Source organism: Anomaloglossus baeobatrachus, chromosome 6 (assembly GCF_048569485.1).
Source record: "Anomaloglossus baeobatrachus isolate aAnoBae1 chromosome 6, aAnoBae1.hap1, whole genome shotgun sequence".
Classification (NCBI taxonomy): Eukaryota; Metazoa; Chordata; class Amphibia; order Anura; family Aromobatidae; genus Anomaloglossus; species Anomaloglossus baeobatrachus.
Window position 1 is genome coordinate 39,573,788 of NC_134358.1, and position 14,698 is coordinate 39,588,485.

The following is a 14,698-nucleotide window of genomic DNA, read 5'->3' on the forward strand; positions in this document are numbered from 1 at the left end:
AAGTAGAAGTTAGCTACTTCCTGTTAACACAAGTAGAAGTTAAATACTTCCTATTAACACAGGTAGAAGAAGTTAGCTACTTCCTATTAACACAAGTAGAAGTTAGCTACTTCCTATTAACACAAGAAGTTAGCTACTTCCTGTTAACACAAGTAGAAGTTAAATACTTCCTATTAACACAGGTAGAAGAAGTTAGCTACTTCCTATTAACACAAGTAGAAGTTAAATACTTCCTATTAACACAAGTAGAAGAAGTTAGCTACTTCCTGTTAACACAAGTAGAAGTTAGCTACTTCCTATTAAAACAAGTAGAAGTTAGGTACTTCCTATTAACACAAGTAGAAGTTAGCTACTTCCTATTAAAACAAGTAGAAGTTAGCTACTTCCTATTAACACAAGTAGAAGTTAGCTACGTCCTATTAACACAAGTAGAAGTTAGCTACGTCCTATTAACACAAGTAGAAGTTAGCTACGTCCTATTAACACAAGTAGAAGTTAGCTACTTCCTATTAACACAAGTAGAAGTTAGCTACTTCCTGTTAACACAAGTAGAAGTTAAATACTTCCTATTAACACAGGTAGAAGAAGTTAGCTACTTCCTATTAACACAAGTAGAAGTTAAATACTTCCTATTAACACAAGTAGAAGAAGTTAGCTACTTCGTGTTAACACAAGTAGAAGTTAGCTACTTCCTATTAAAACAAGTAGAAGTTAGGTACTTCCTATTAAGACAAGTAGAAGTTAGCTACTTCCTATTAACACAAGTAGAAGTTAGCTACGTCCTATTAACACAAGTAGAAGTTAGCTACTTCCTATTAACACAAGTAGAAGTTAGCTACTTCCTATTAACACAAGTAGAAGTTAGCTACTTCCTGTTAACACAAGTAGAAGTTAGCTACTTCCTATTAATACAAGTAGAAGAAGTTAGCTACTTCATATTAACACAAGTAGAAGAAGTTACCTACTTTCTCCCTCACTGACACTGAACTACATTTCCCAGCATTCATTTTTATAAATTTAAAGGGCAACACAGTTTAAGCAAATAAGTTGATTCTTTCGATGATGAGAAGTTACTCAATTTTGTATTATACTCTCTGAATATTTTCTTTCTTGAATTTTCCAGATCTCTGCTTGCTGGAATCTACTGGGAATCCTCATTGTATATTGTTAGCACCGATACACGTACGTCAATGGCTGAATGTTCTCCTGTACCAAGTTAGAATTGGGGGTCATTTTTTGGCAACAGTGCCCCCCTTTGTGCCCATTTGCTGTCTATTTAGTACCCTACTGCCACAGAAGATTAGTAATGTTGCAATCAATGACAGTTGGGCAAAAAGGGGGCACGGAACAGTTGGATATTTTGCAAAAGCGAGGCACTGAAGAGTTCGATATTTTGTTAAAAAAAAAAAAAAGGGGGGGGCATTGAACAGTTGGATATACCATATAGCATTTTCTATTTCATATCGTCCATGTTTGTATATATTTTAGTGCTCTGGCTGTGTTATGTCATCACTATGTGGGCGTGACCTGTGCTCAGAGGTGGGGTCTATGAAACCTGTGATATGCCCAAAGTTACAGCTTATAGAAAAGATACCTTTTAACTCTCAACTTAGGGCAGGATTCCCATGAAACTAGGTTGAAGTTTATGGTAATTTTTTTTTAAACAGGTGCATTTCTATCACTTTTGGGAAGTTCCCAAACCAGGCAGGGGTGAGGCTTAAATATTTTGGACAAATATACCCAAAGTTACGGCTTTTAGAAAATATGCCTTTTATCTGATCAAATTAAGGCAGTATTGTCATGAAACTAGGTTGGAGTCTATGATAATTTGCTTCAAGCAGGGGCGTTTATATCAATTTGGGGTGTTCCCAAACTAGGCAGGGGTGGGGCTTAAATATTTTGGGCAAATATGCCCAACGCTACATCTTATAGAAAAGATACCTTTTATCCCTCAATTTAGGGTAAAATTGCCATGAAACTAAGGTGATGTTTATGGCAATTTTCTTTAAGCAGGGGCGTATCTATCAATTTTGGGGGATTCCCAAACTTGGCAGAAGTGTGGCTTAAATATTTTGGGCAATTATATCCTAGCTTAACAGCTTATAGAAAAATACCCTTCATCCCCCAAATTTAGGGCAACATTGACATGAACTAGATTGAAGCTTATGGTAATTTTCTTTAAGCAGGGGCATTTCTATCAATTTTGGGGTGTTTCAAAGCTAGGCAGGGGTGGGGCTTAAATATTTTTGGCAAATAAGCTTATAGAAAAGATACTGTTTATCCCCCAATTTAGGGAAAGAGTGCTATGAAACTAGGTTGAAGTTTATGGTAATCTGCTTCAAGCAGGGGAGTTTCTATCAATATTGGGGCGTTCTCAAGCTAGGCAGGGGTGGGGCTTAATATTTTGTGCAAATATGATCAATCTTACAGCTTTTAGGAAAGATACCTTTTATCCCCCCAATTTAGGGCAAGATTGTCATGAACTAGGTTGATGTTTATGGTAATTTTCTTTAAGCAGGGGAGTTTCTATCAGTTTTTGGTGTTTCCCCAAGCTAGGCAGGTGTGGGGATTAAATATTTTGGGAAAATATGCCCAACATTACAGCTTATAGAAAAGATACCTTTTATACCCCAATTTAGGGCAACATTGCCAAGAAACTAGGTTAAGGTTTTTGGTAATTTGCTTTAAGCAGGGGCATTTCTATCAATTTGGGGGGTTTCCAAACTAGGCAGGGGTGGGGCATAAATGTTTTATGAAAATATGCCCGTTACAGATTATAGAAAAGATACCTTATACCTCCTAATTTAGGGCAAGATTGCCATGAAATATAGGTTGATATTTACGGTAATTTTCTTTAAGCAGGGGCGCTTCTATCAGTTTTGGTGGCTCTCAAACTAGGCAGGGGTGGGGCTTAAATATTTTGGGCAAATATGCCCAACGTTACAGCTTATAGAAAAGATTCCTTTTAGCCCCCCAATTTAGGGCAAGATAGACATGAAACTAGGTTGGAGTTTATGGTAATTTACTTTTAGCAGGGGCGTTTCTATCAGTTTTGAGGGTTTTGCTATCTAGGCAGGGGTGGGGCTTATATATTTTGGGCAAATATGCCCTACATTACAGCTTATAGAAAAGATACCTATTGTCTCCAAATTTAGGGAAAGATTGCCATGAAACTAGGTAGGAGTTTATGGTAATTTTCCTTAAGCAGGGGCGTTTCTATCAATTGTGGGGCGTTCCCAAGCTAGGCAGGGGTGGGGCTTCAATATTTTGCTACTTAAAATGCAAATATTGATCAGTAACTGTTTCGTACATGTATTTCTAGGCGCACTTAGTAAAAATTGAGTAGATATGGTGGCGATGGTGATAGGACATTAGCAGACAGCTCTCGTAGCCTGGCACCGGGTCGCGCTGCACCTGTTTTCTCCCATAGAAAGTTCTTTGTGAAGTCCGTGAGATCAGCGCTTTTGAAGAAGATAACGCAGATATGTTCTCCTGTTATTCCTTACATTCCTGATATTGCAACACACAAAATAACAACTGGCAGGTGGTACAGGATAGATGAGCGGCGCGCAGAACCGGCGTGTAGGAGAGAGAGAAACTGAGCAGCTGCCAGAAGTGAAAGATCACACAGCAGAACGTTGTAGCCTGGAGGGGAACAGAAAGAAGAGGTTACACAGTGTTTCTCTGCTACGTTCTTACATTTGCATGTTCCGGCCAAGAACCCAGGGAAAAATGTATGGAGGGTACACCGAGGAGATCACTGAACTTATCAGGATAATCTTTCATAGCAGCCATAAGTCGTTATGTTAAAGAGGAACCTACGGAAAACACCGGCACCTCCGTCCGGCACAATAATCACTGTACGTCTAAGATTTGTGCTGCAGCTCGTCCTGTTCTGATTGACCTCTGTGTATAAACACAAGCCCCCCCCCCCCATAGATTCAATGAGAAGCACAAGGGAGGAGGATTATTGTACCGCCATTGTATGAGCGGAGAAAAAAATTAGACAAAAGTAAACTTTTAGGTTGAGGGAAAATAAAAATAATCCACAAATAATAGATGATAAACATATCATGGCGGGTGCCGAAATGCCCACACTGCGCTGATCAGAGTGCCATGGTAAAGGAATGACATTCTGTACTTCATACGGAGACATCACTCTGCACATTGTCCCATTACTTTTATCTTACTGTGTGCATTACCCCATTATTATGAGTTCACCTTATGCATTATCGCTGTACTATGACATCACTATGTGCATTATTAATGTACTATGACATCACTATGTGCATTACCCCGTTATTTGTGAGTTCACGGTGTGCACTATCGCTGTACTATGACATCAATGTGTGTATTAACTGAATATTGTGAGTTCACAGTGTGCACTATTGCTTTACTATGACATCACTGTGTGCATTATCCCATTACTGTGAGCTCACTATGTGTATTATTTCTCTACTATGACATCACTGGGTGTATTACTGCTGAACTATGATATCACTGTGCATTATTGCTCTACTGTGACACCACTTTGTGCATTATTGCTGTACTATGACATCACTGTGTGCATTATTGCTGAACTATGACATCACTGTGTATTATTGCTGTACTATGACATTACTGTGTGCATTATTGCTGAACTATGACATCACTGTGCATTATTGCTGTACTATGACACCACTTTGTGCATTATTGCTGAACTATGACATCACTGTGTGCATTATTTCTGTACTATGACATCACTGTGTGCATTATTGCTGTACTATGACATCACTGTGTGCATTATTGCTGTACTATGACATCACTGTGTGCATTATTGCTGAACTATGACATCACTGTGTGCATTATTTCTGTACTATGACATCACTGTGTGCATTATTGCTGTACTATGACATCACTGTGTGCATTATTGCTGAACTATGACATCACTGTGTGCAATATTGCTGAACTATGATATCACTGCATTATTACTATACTATGACATCACTGTGTGTATTATTGCTGTACTATGACACTACTTTGTACGTTATTGCTGTACTATGACATCACTGTATGCATCATTGCTGTACTATGACATCACTGTGTGCATTATTGCTGTACTATGACATATAACATCACTGTGTGCATTATTGCTGAACTATGACATCACTGTGTGCATTATTGCTGTACTATGACATATAACATCACTGTGTGCATTATTGCTGAACTATGACATCACTGTGTGCATTATTGCTGTACTATGACATATAACATCACTGTGTTCATTATTGCTCTACTATGACATCACTGTGTGCATTATTGCTGTACTATGACATCACTTTGTGCATTATTGCTGTACTATGACATCACTGTGTGCATTATTGCTCTACTATGACATCACTTTGTGCATTATTGCTGTACTATGACATCACTTTGTGCATTATTGCTCTACTATGACATCACTGTGTGCATTATTGCTGTACTATGACATCACTGGGTGTATTATTGCTGTATTATGACATCACTTTGTGTATTATTGCTGTACTATATGACATCACTGTGTGCATTATTTCTGTACTATGACATCACTGTGTGCATTATTGCTGTACTGTGACATATAACATCACTGTGTGCATTATTGCTGAACTATGACATCACTGTGTGCATTATTGCTGTACTATGACATATAACATCACTGTGTGCATTATTGCTCTACTATGACATCACTGTGTGCATTATTGCTGTACTATGACATCACTTTGTGCATTATTGCTGTACTATGACATCACTGTGTGCATTATTGCTCTACTATGACATCACTTTGTGCATTATTGCTGTACTATGACATCACTTTGTGCATTATTGCTCTACTATGACATCACTGTGTGCATTATTGCTGTACTATGACATCACTGGGTGTATTATTGCTGTATTATGACATCACTTTGTGCATTATTGCTGTACTATATGACATCACTGTGTGCATTATTGCTGTACTATATGACATCACTGTGTGCATTATTTCTGTACTATGACATCACTGTGTGCATTATTTCTGTACTATGACATCACTGTGTGCATTATTGCTGTACTATGACATCACTGTGTGCATTATTTCTGTGCTATGACATCACTGTGTGCATTATTTCTGTACTATGACATCACTGCGTGCATCATTGCTCTACTATGACATCACTGTGTGCATTAATTATTGCTGTACTATGACATATAACATCACTGTGCATTATTGCTCTACTATGACATCACTGTGCATTACTGCTGTACTATGACATCACTGTGTGCAATATTGCTGAACTATGATATCACTGCATTATTGCTATACTATGACATCACTGTGTGTATTATTGCTGTACTATGACACTGCTTTGGACATTATTGCTGTACTATGACATCACTGTGTGCATTATTGCTGTACTATGACATATAACATCACTGCGTGCATTATTGCTCTACTATGACATCACTGTGCATTATTGCTCTACTATGACATCACTGTGCATTACTGCTGTACTATGACATCACTGTATGCAATATTGCTGAACTATGATATCACTGCATTATTGCTATACTATGACATCACTGTGTGTATTATTGCTGTACTATGACACTACTTTGGACATTATTGCTGTACTATGACATCACTGTATGCATTATTGCTGTACTATGACATATAACATCACTGCATGCATTATTGCTCTACTATGACATCACTGTGTGCATTATTGCTCTACTATGACATCACTGTGTGCATTATCCCTGTATTATTACCAAAGGTATAACTCTGGGTTCCTCACAATAGCAGTGTTGATATTGTGCAAATTTCACTATACAATGAACAAGCCCGATATCACCAGCATACAGTGACTGTAGAGAGGTAGATGCCAGCAGTGTGGACTGTGCTAGTGATTACACAACATTTCTGTATATGAAGACCTACAGGTGATGTCTTTTCACTTTTCCTGTTTTTCCATCTGGCCCACACCGTCATGATGACTTCTCCAACCACGACTTATCTGCATCTGCAAAGTTTACAGCAAAAACACATTTGACTAGTTATGTATGGCACCATCCCTTATTATATAACATCCTCTGTTATGTACAGCACCAGCCGATTATTACATAATATTACATCTTGTTATGTATAACACCATCCCTTATAATGCTGCATCCTCTCTTGTATGGTGTCGTCCCTTATTATATAACACCCTATGTTATGTATAGCACTGTGCAATTATTACACAGTATTACATCTTGCTATGTATAACACCGTCCCTTATTATGCAGCATCCCTATGTTATGTATGGGTATGGTGCCATCCCTTATTATATAGCATCCGCTGTCATGTACAGCACCACCCCAATATTACACAGTGTTATCTCTTGTTATGTATAGCACCGTCTCTTATTAGCATCCTCTCTTTATATGATGCCATCTCTTATTATACAGTGTTCTCTCATGTTATGTATAACATCGTCCCTTATTACGCAGCATCCTCTCTAGTTATGTATGGTGTCATCTCTTAATATATAGCGTCTGCTGCTATATACAGCACCACCCCAATATTACAGAGTATTATCACTTATGTATAGCACCGTCCCTTATTAGCATCCTCTCTATTACTATATAGTACTAGCTATAGTACACGGGCGTTGCCTGGGATAGTAACTGTCTCTCTGACTCTCTCCCAGTCTCTCTGTCTGTCTGTCTCTATCTCTGTGTCTGTCTGTCTCTCTCTTTCAGTCTCTTTCATTGTCTGTCTCTTTCCCCGTCTGTCTCCGTCTCTTTCCCTGTCTCTGTCTTTTTCCCTGTCTCTTTACCTGTCTCTGTCTCTTTCCCTGTCTCTGTCTCTTTCCCTGTTTTTTTTGTCTCTGTCTCTTTCCCTGTCTCTTTCCCCGTCTGTCTCTTTCCCCGTCTGTCTTTTTCCCTGTCTGTCTCCTTCCCCATCTGTCTCCATCTCTTTCCTTGTCTCTGTCTCTTTCCCTGTTTTTTTTTTGTCTCTGTCTCTTTCCCTGTCTCTTTCCCTGTCTGCCTCTTTCCACGTCTGTCTTTTTCCCTGTCTGTCTCTTTCCCCATCTGTCTCCGTCTCTTTCCCTCTCTCTGTCTCTTTCCCTGTCTCTTTCCTTGTCTCTGTCTCTTTCCCTGTCTTTTTCCTTGTCTCTGTCTCTTTCCCTGTCTGCCTGTCTCTTTCCCTGTCTGTCTGCCTCTGTCTGTGTCTTTGACTGTCTGTCCCTCTCTCCCTGTCTCTTTCTGTCTCTCTCTATCCGTCTTCCCACTGACATCTTATTACCTCACACATAAGCATCTTATACTAACAATTTATTTTGTTCCTATAGCAACCAATTACAGCTCCTATAGCTCGAAGTTCCATTGACTTTAATGGAGGCAGGATTTTTATCAAGTAACTATAAAGTTATAAAGCAGGGTTAAATTTTCCCATCCAAACATAGTCTATGACGTTCCTTGAGTCACATGGGGCATCTGTGCAAAATTTCATGATTGTAAATGTGACGGTGTAGATTCCTTTAGCGGAAATACACACACACATACACTGAGCTTTATATATTAGATTATTTAGCATCCTCTCATGTTATGTATCGCACCATCCATTACGTAGTGTATTCTTGTTATTTTGGTTATTCACAGCGTCCTCGCCACTACATAGTCCTCTCTTGTTGAATATAAAATGGCTGAAAATGGAGCAACATCTGACCAAAAGAACAGTCCATAAGCTCTTCCATTAGAAAAGAAGGTTTCCCATGTTCCATAAGCAGTCATTTCACTTTGTATCTAATTATCTAATAAGAGAGGACACTATAAAATAAAGACAGGGTGGTGTATAAGGTGGCTTAGCCTGGGTTAATAAATGTTGTTAACAAAATAGAATATATTAACATTCCCGGGATAGAATGTATAAATAGAATGTATTAACGCCCGGGATAGTAACTGTCTCTCTGTTTCTCTCCCATTCTCTGTCTGTCTCCCCCTCTGTATATATCTCTCTGTCTCTCTCTCTATCTCTTTGTCTGTCTCTTTCCCTGTCTGTCTCTGACTGTCTCTTTCTCCGTCTGTCTCAATCTCTTTCCCTGTCTGTCTATCTATCTCTTTCCCTGTCTGTCTATCTATCTCTGTCACTTTCCCTGTCTGTCTCTTTCCCTGTCTGTCTCTTTCCCTGTCTGTCTCTTTCCCTGTCTGTCTTTTTCCATCTCTTTCCCTGTCTGTCTCTTTCCCTCTGTCTCTTTCCCTGTGTCTGTCTCTTTGTCTGTCTCTTTACCTGTCTTTGTTTATCTCTTACACTGTCTGTCTCTTTCCCTTTCTTTTCCTGTCTGTCTGTTTCCCTGTGTATGTCTCTGTCTCTTTCCCTGTCAGTCTGTCTCTTTGTCTGTGTCTGTCTCTTTGTGTCTGTCTCTTACCCTGTCTATGTCTGTTTCTTACCCTGTCTGTGTCTACCTCTTTCCCTGTCTGTGTCTGCCTCTTTCCCTGGCTGCATTGTGACACGCCAACATTCCATATAAGGGCGTGGCTGCGCATTCTTCTGAAGTTCTGGCTGCGCTGTGGCTCCCAGCTCCATTTGCTTTAATGGAGGCAGGTTTTTGGTGATTAACTGTAAAGCGCGAGGTTAAAATTTCCCCTCAAAATATAGCCTATGACACTCTCGGGGTCCAGACATGTGAGTGTGCAAAATTTTGTGGCTGTAGCTGCGACGGTGCAGATGCCAATCCCGGACACACACACACACACACACACACACATTCAGCTTTATATATTAGATATACATTCCCCTAATATCAGAGCAAAGGGTTATAAGAAATAATACGCTGAAGATCTGATCCTCACGTCACCGCTGGTGGAGTTACCGTTCTGCCATAGGAGGTTTCATGTCCCGGTGTGACAGATTATGAAATCTTACTAACAGCTCCTGGAAATCCCCCCATTATATTCATGGAACTGACTCTAAAAGACCTAAGAACCGGGGAAATCCCTCATATCTGTGATCCTGCTGCCAAGAATTAAACATTTTATTAATATTATTCGTTTTTTCCTGCCCGTGAACTTGACTGAACTTTACACAAGGATGACCCGAGATGGAATGTGACAAGAGAACAGCGGGATCCAGATGTCCCCTACAGAAGGGGGCTCCGGGACGGACGCTGCGGTGCGGGGGACAGTGGAACTGGTTCAGTAGACGCCAGAGAGCCTGGTGGACCCCTGCACCTGCCGGGCACCAGCGCCAGCTGAATGATGGATGGGCAGATGCAGCCTCGATCAACACTCCATCAGGACAATGACTCACGCATTAACCCCTCTGATTGGAAAAAATGTCCCGCTTGTTTTGTGCTTTTCCAATGTAGGGTTAAAATTGCACAAAAAATGCAAATATAGCAGAGGTCGCTACGGATAATACAGTAGCTTTATCTGCACTCGCACAAGACGACAAACATCCCACCAGGATTTATGATTTATTTTCAAAAGGATTGTTCATTATTCAAAAAAAGATACATTAGCTTATTTTAGAAACAGCGCCGCTCTGGTCCAGAGGTCGTGTCAGGTATTGCAGCTTCTTTACACATAGGACAAATGGATCCTGATGGTAAAATTTAAAGCATTAATATTAGAGTTGGTGCAAATAGATCTGCAGGAGACTATGACGGTAGCTCTGAGAACCTCATCTTAGTACTGATGAGCGGGCACTACCATGCTCAGGTGCTCAGTACTCGTAACTAGTGATGAGCGGGCACTACCATGCTCGGGTGCTCAGTACTCGTAACTAGTGATGAGCGGGCACTACCATGCTCAGGTGCTCAGTACTCGTAACTAGTGATGAGCGGGCACTACCATGCTCAGGTGCTCAGTACTCGTAACTAGTGATGAGCGGGCACTACCATGCTCAGGTGCTCGGTACTCGTAACTAGTGATGAGCGGGCATTTCCATGCTCAGGTGCTCGGTACTCGTAACTAGTGATGAGCGGGCATTTCCATGCTCAGATGCTCAGTACTCGTAACTAGTGATGAGCGGGCACTACCATGCTCAGGTGCTCAGTACTCGTAACTAGTGATGAGCGGGCACTACCATGCTCAGGTGCTCGGTACTCGTAACTAGTGATGAGCGGGCATTTCCATGCTCAGGTGCTCAGTACTTGTAACTAGTGATGAGTGGGCACTACCATGCTCAGGTGCTCAGTACTTGTAACTAGTGATGAGTGGGCACTACCATGCTCAGGTGCTCAGTACTTGTAACTAGTGATGAGCGGGCACTACCATGCTCGGGTGCTCAGTACTCGTAACTAGTGATGAGCGGGCACTACCATGCTCAGGTGCGCAGTACTGGTAACTAGTGATGAGCGGGCACTACCATGCTCAGGTGCGCAGTACTGGTAACTAGTGATGAGCGGGCACTACCATGCTCAGTTTCTTCTTGAAAATGATTGCAATCACAAATTCTTTGGTATTATTATCTTCATTTATTTTGCTTGCAATGAAAAAACACAAAAGAGAATGAAACAAAAATCAAATCATTGATTATTTCACACAAAACTCCAAAAATGGGCCAGACAAAAGTATTGACACCCTTAGCCTAATACTTGGTTGCACAACCTTTAGCCAAAATAACTGCGAACAACCGCTTCCGGTGACCATCAATGAGCTTCTTACAATGCTCTGCAGGAAGTTTGGACCATTCTTCTTTGGCAAACTGCTCCAGGTCCCTGAGATTTGAAGGGGGCCTTCTCCAAACTGCCATTGTGAGATCTCTCCACAGGTGTTCTATGGGGTTCAGGTCTGGACTCATTGCTGGCCACTTTAGAAGTCTCCAGTGTTTTCTCTCAAACCATTTTCTAGTGCTTTTTGAAGTGTGTTTTATGTCATTGTCCTGCTGGAAGAGCCATGACCTCTGAGGGAGACGCAGATTTCTCACACTGGGCCTTACATTATGCAGCAAAATTTGTTGGTAGTCTTCAGACTTCATAATGCCATGCACACGGTCAAGCAGTCCAGTGCCAGAGGCAGCAAAGCAACCCCAAAACATCAGGGAACCTCCGCCATGTTTGACTGTAGGGACCGTGTTCTTTTATTTGAATGCCTCTTTTTTTTCCTGTAAACTCTATGTTGATGGCTTTTCCCAAAAAGCTCTACTTTTGTCTCATCTGACCAGAGAACATTCTTCCAAAACGTTTTAAGCTTTCTCAGGTAAGTTTTGGCAAACTCCAGCCTGGCTTTTTTATGTCTTGGGGTAAGAAGTGGGGTCATCCTGGGTATCCTACCATACAGTCCCTTTTCATTCAGACGCCCACGGATAGTACGGGTTGACACTGTTGTACCCTCGGACTGCAGGGCAGCTTGAACTTGTTTGGATGTTAGTCGAGGTTCTTTATCCACCATCCGCACAATCTTGCGTTGAAATCTCTCGTCAGTTTTTCTTTTCCTTCCACATCTAGAGAGGTTAGCCACAGTGCCATGGGCTTTACACTTCTTGATGACACTGCGCACCGTAGACACAGGAACTTTCAGGTCTTTGGAGATGGACTTGTAGCCTTGAGATTGCTCATGCTTCCTCACAATTTGGATTCTCACGTCCTCAGACAGTTCTTTGGTCTTCTTTCTTTTCTCCATGCTCAATGTGGTCCACACAAGGACACAGGACAGAGGTTGAGGCAACTTTAATCCATGTCACCTGCTGCAAGTGTGATCTAGTTATTGCCCACACCTGTTGGGTGCCACAGGTAAGTTACAGGGGCTGTTAATTACACAAATTACAGAAGCATCACAGGATTTTTCAAACAGTGCCAATACTTTTGTCCACCCCCTTTTTTATGTTTGGTGTGGAATTATATCCAATTTGGCTTTATGACAATTTTTTTATTTCTTCTCCATTGAAGACAAATTAAATGAAGATAACACCAAAGAATTTGTGATTGCAATCATTTTCAAGAAGAAACTGAGTATTCTCTGACAGAATTGCAGGGGTGCCAATACTTTTGGCCAGCACTGTATATATATATATATATATATATATATATATATATATATATATATAAATATAAATATTTACAGTATACTATATATATATATATATATATATAATATATATATATATATATATATAAATTGTCTAGGCCTAGCCTTTTCTTAGGAGGCCCTTTAGGCTACCTACAATTCCAGAGCCCAGATACTATTGTTCCCTTTTCCATCTTTATGTTAATATCTCATGTTTATGGTCCCTTCTTCACCACAAATTATAGGGGTTTCCCATTAGGACTATGTGTTGTCATTTGCCCTTTGAGGTTATGTGAATATCATCCAGAGGGAGACTTTAAGAACTGTTGTAAAGAGCGTCTCTAACTCTGGAGGACTTAGCACGACCATGTACTTTATGGTCACCCATTCATCTGATCGGAAGCTATGTAATATCACATTTGGCCAGTAGAGGTCACTGCTCTGGGCTTCCTCAGCTTCCTTAGAGGTCACCAGCTGCTCGATCAGTTGATCTGAATGGGCTGATCTGATGGAAGATTCCTTTTAATGTAACCAAAGGGTGCAGCCAGTGAACTACGCATTCTTGTCATTTTGCCGGCAGCGGTTAGGTTGATTATTATAGAACACATAAATACAATCTGTCTTAAGGCAATTGTTACCATGTCACGATCACGGTGCAGAGTTCGGGCAGATCAATATCAGCAGGAGTCATAGTAATGGAAGAATAAGTAACTTTTCATGTCAGATCCTTTTCTTCAGGAATGAGATAATATCTGTGACCGGTAACAGTAAATATGATTTACGGCTTATAGCAGAGATTGGATTAAAGAATGACTTCCTTCCCTGGAAAATTATAAACTCATTTACATATGACCTACAGAAACCCGGCAAGTTGGAGAACACAGGTAGATCAGGATGTGGCGAGCAGACAGTGCGACCTTCAGCGAGTTCTGCAGGACGATTTCTTCCCTTGTGAGCATGATAATGATCATTTATGTAAATATAGCCGAGTGAAAATACTACACATTACTTCTCCAACTCTCCGATGTGCCAATCACCACCCCCGCAGATCTTATTGATGTTAGACTCCTCCTGCTTAAAAGGGTTGTCCACTACTTGAACAATCCCTACTCATTCTCCATGTTTGGCCCCATAAAAATAAAAAAGGTTTGTTGAAGTAGTTCTTACTCCAAGTATAAGTTTCTGGGATTCATTCTATGGCACCAGTAAGAATGAATGTGTTACCCGCTCAAGCTACACAGGTCAGTAGACGTGTGTGTGTGTGTGTGTGTGTGTGTGTGAAGAATGGCACAACAGAAGACCAGGTTGGGACATTGCTACAAGACGAGGTCCAGTAAAGGGGACATTACAATACGAAGAGGACCTGCGTGCTCATATTACTACAGGATGGGCACATTACTACAGGAATAGGCACGAGGATGGGCACATTACTACAGGATGGGCACAAGGATGGGGCACATTATACAGGATGGCCACAAGAATGGGGCACATTACTACAGGATGGACCCACGGAAGGGCATATTACTTCAGGATGGGGACAAGGATGGGCACATTACTAGAGGATGAGACCCAGGATGGGCTCATTACTACAGGATGAGGACAAGAATGGGCACATTACTAGAGGATGAGAACCAGGATGGGCTCATTACTACAGGATGAGGACAAGAATGGGCACATTACTGCATGATGAGGACCAGGATGGGCACAT

The 14,698-nt window shown here is 40.9% G+C and overlaps 1 long non-coding RNA gene across 1 annotated transcript in view; it reads right to left on the bottom strand.

The window, feature by feature from the left end:
- Positions 1–3,301: 3,301 nt before the first annotated feature.
- The window catches only part of LOC142244006 (uncharacterized), a 106,142-nt gene continuing 94,745 nt past the window's right edge, over positions 3,302–14,698 (bottom strand). The window contains exons 3-4 of the long non-coding RNA XR_012724420.1: positions 6,938–7,019; positions 3,302–3,645 (exon numbers count right to left, since the gene is read on the bottom strand). This is a non-coding gene — a long non-coding RNA (uncharacterized LOC142244006). The remainder of the gene's footprint in view (positions 3,646–6,937; positions 7,020–14,698) is intronic.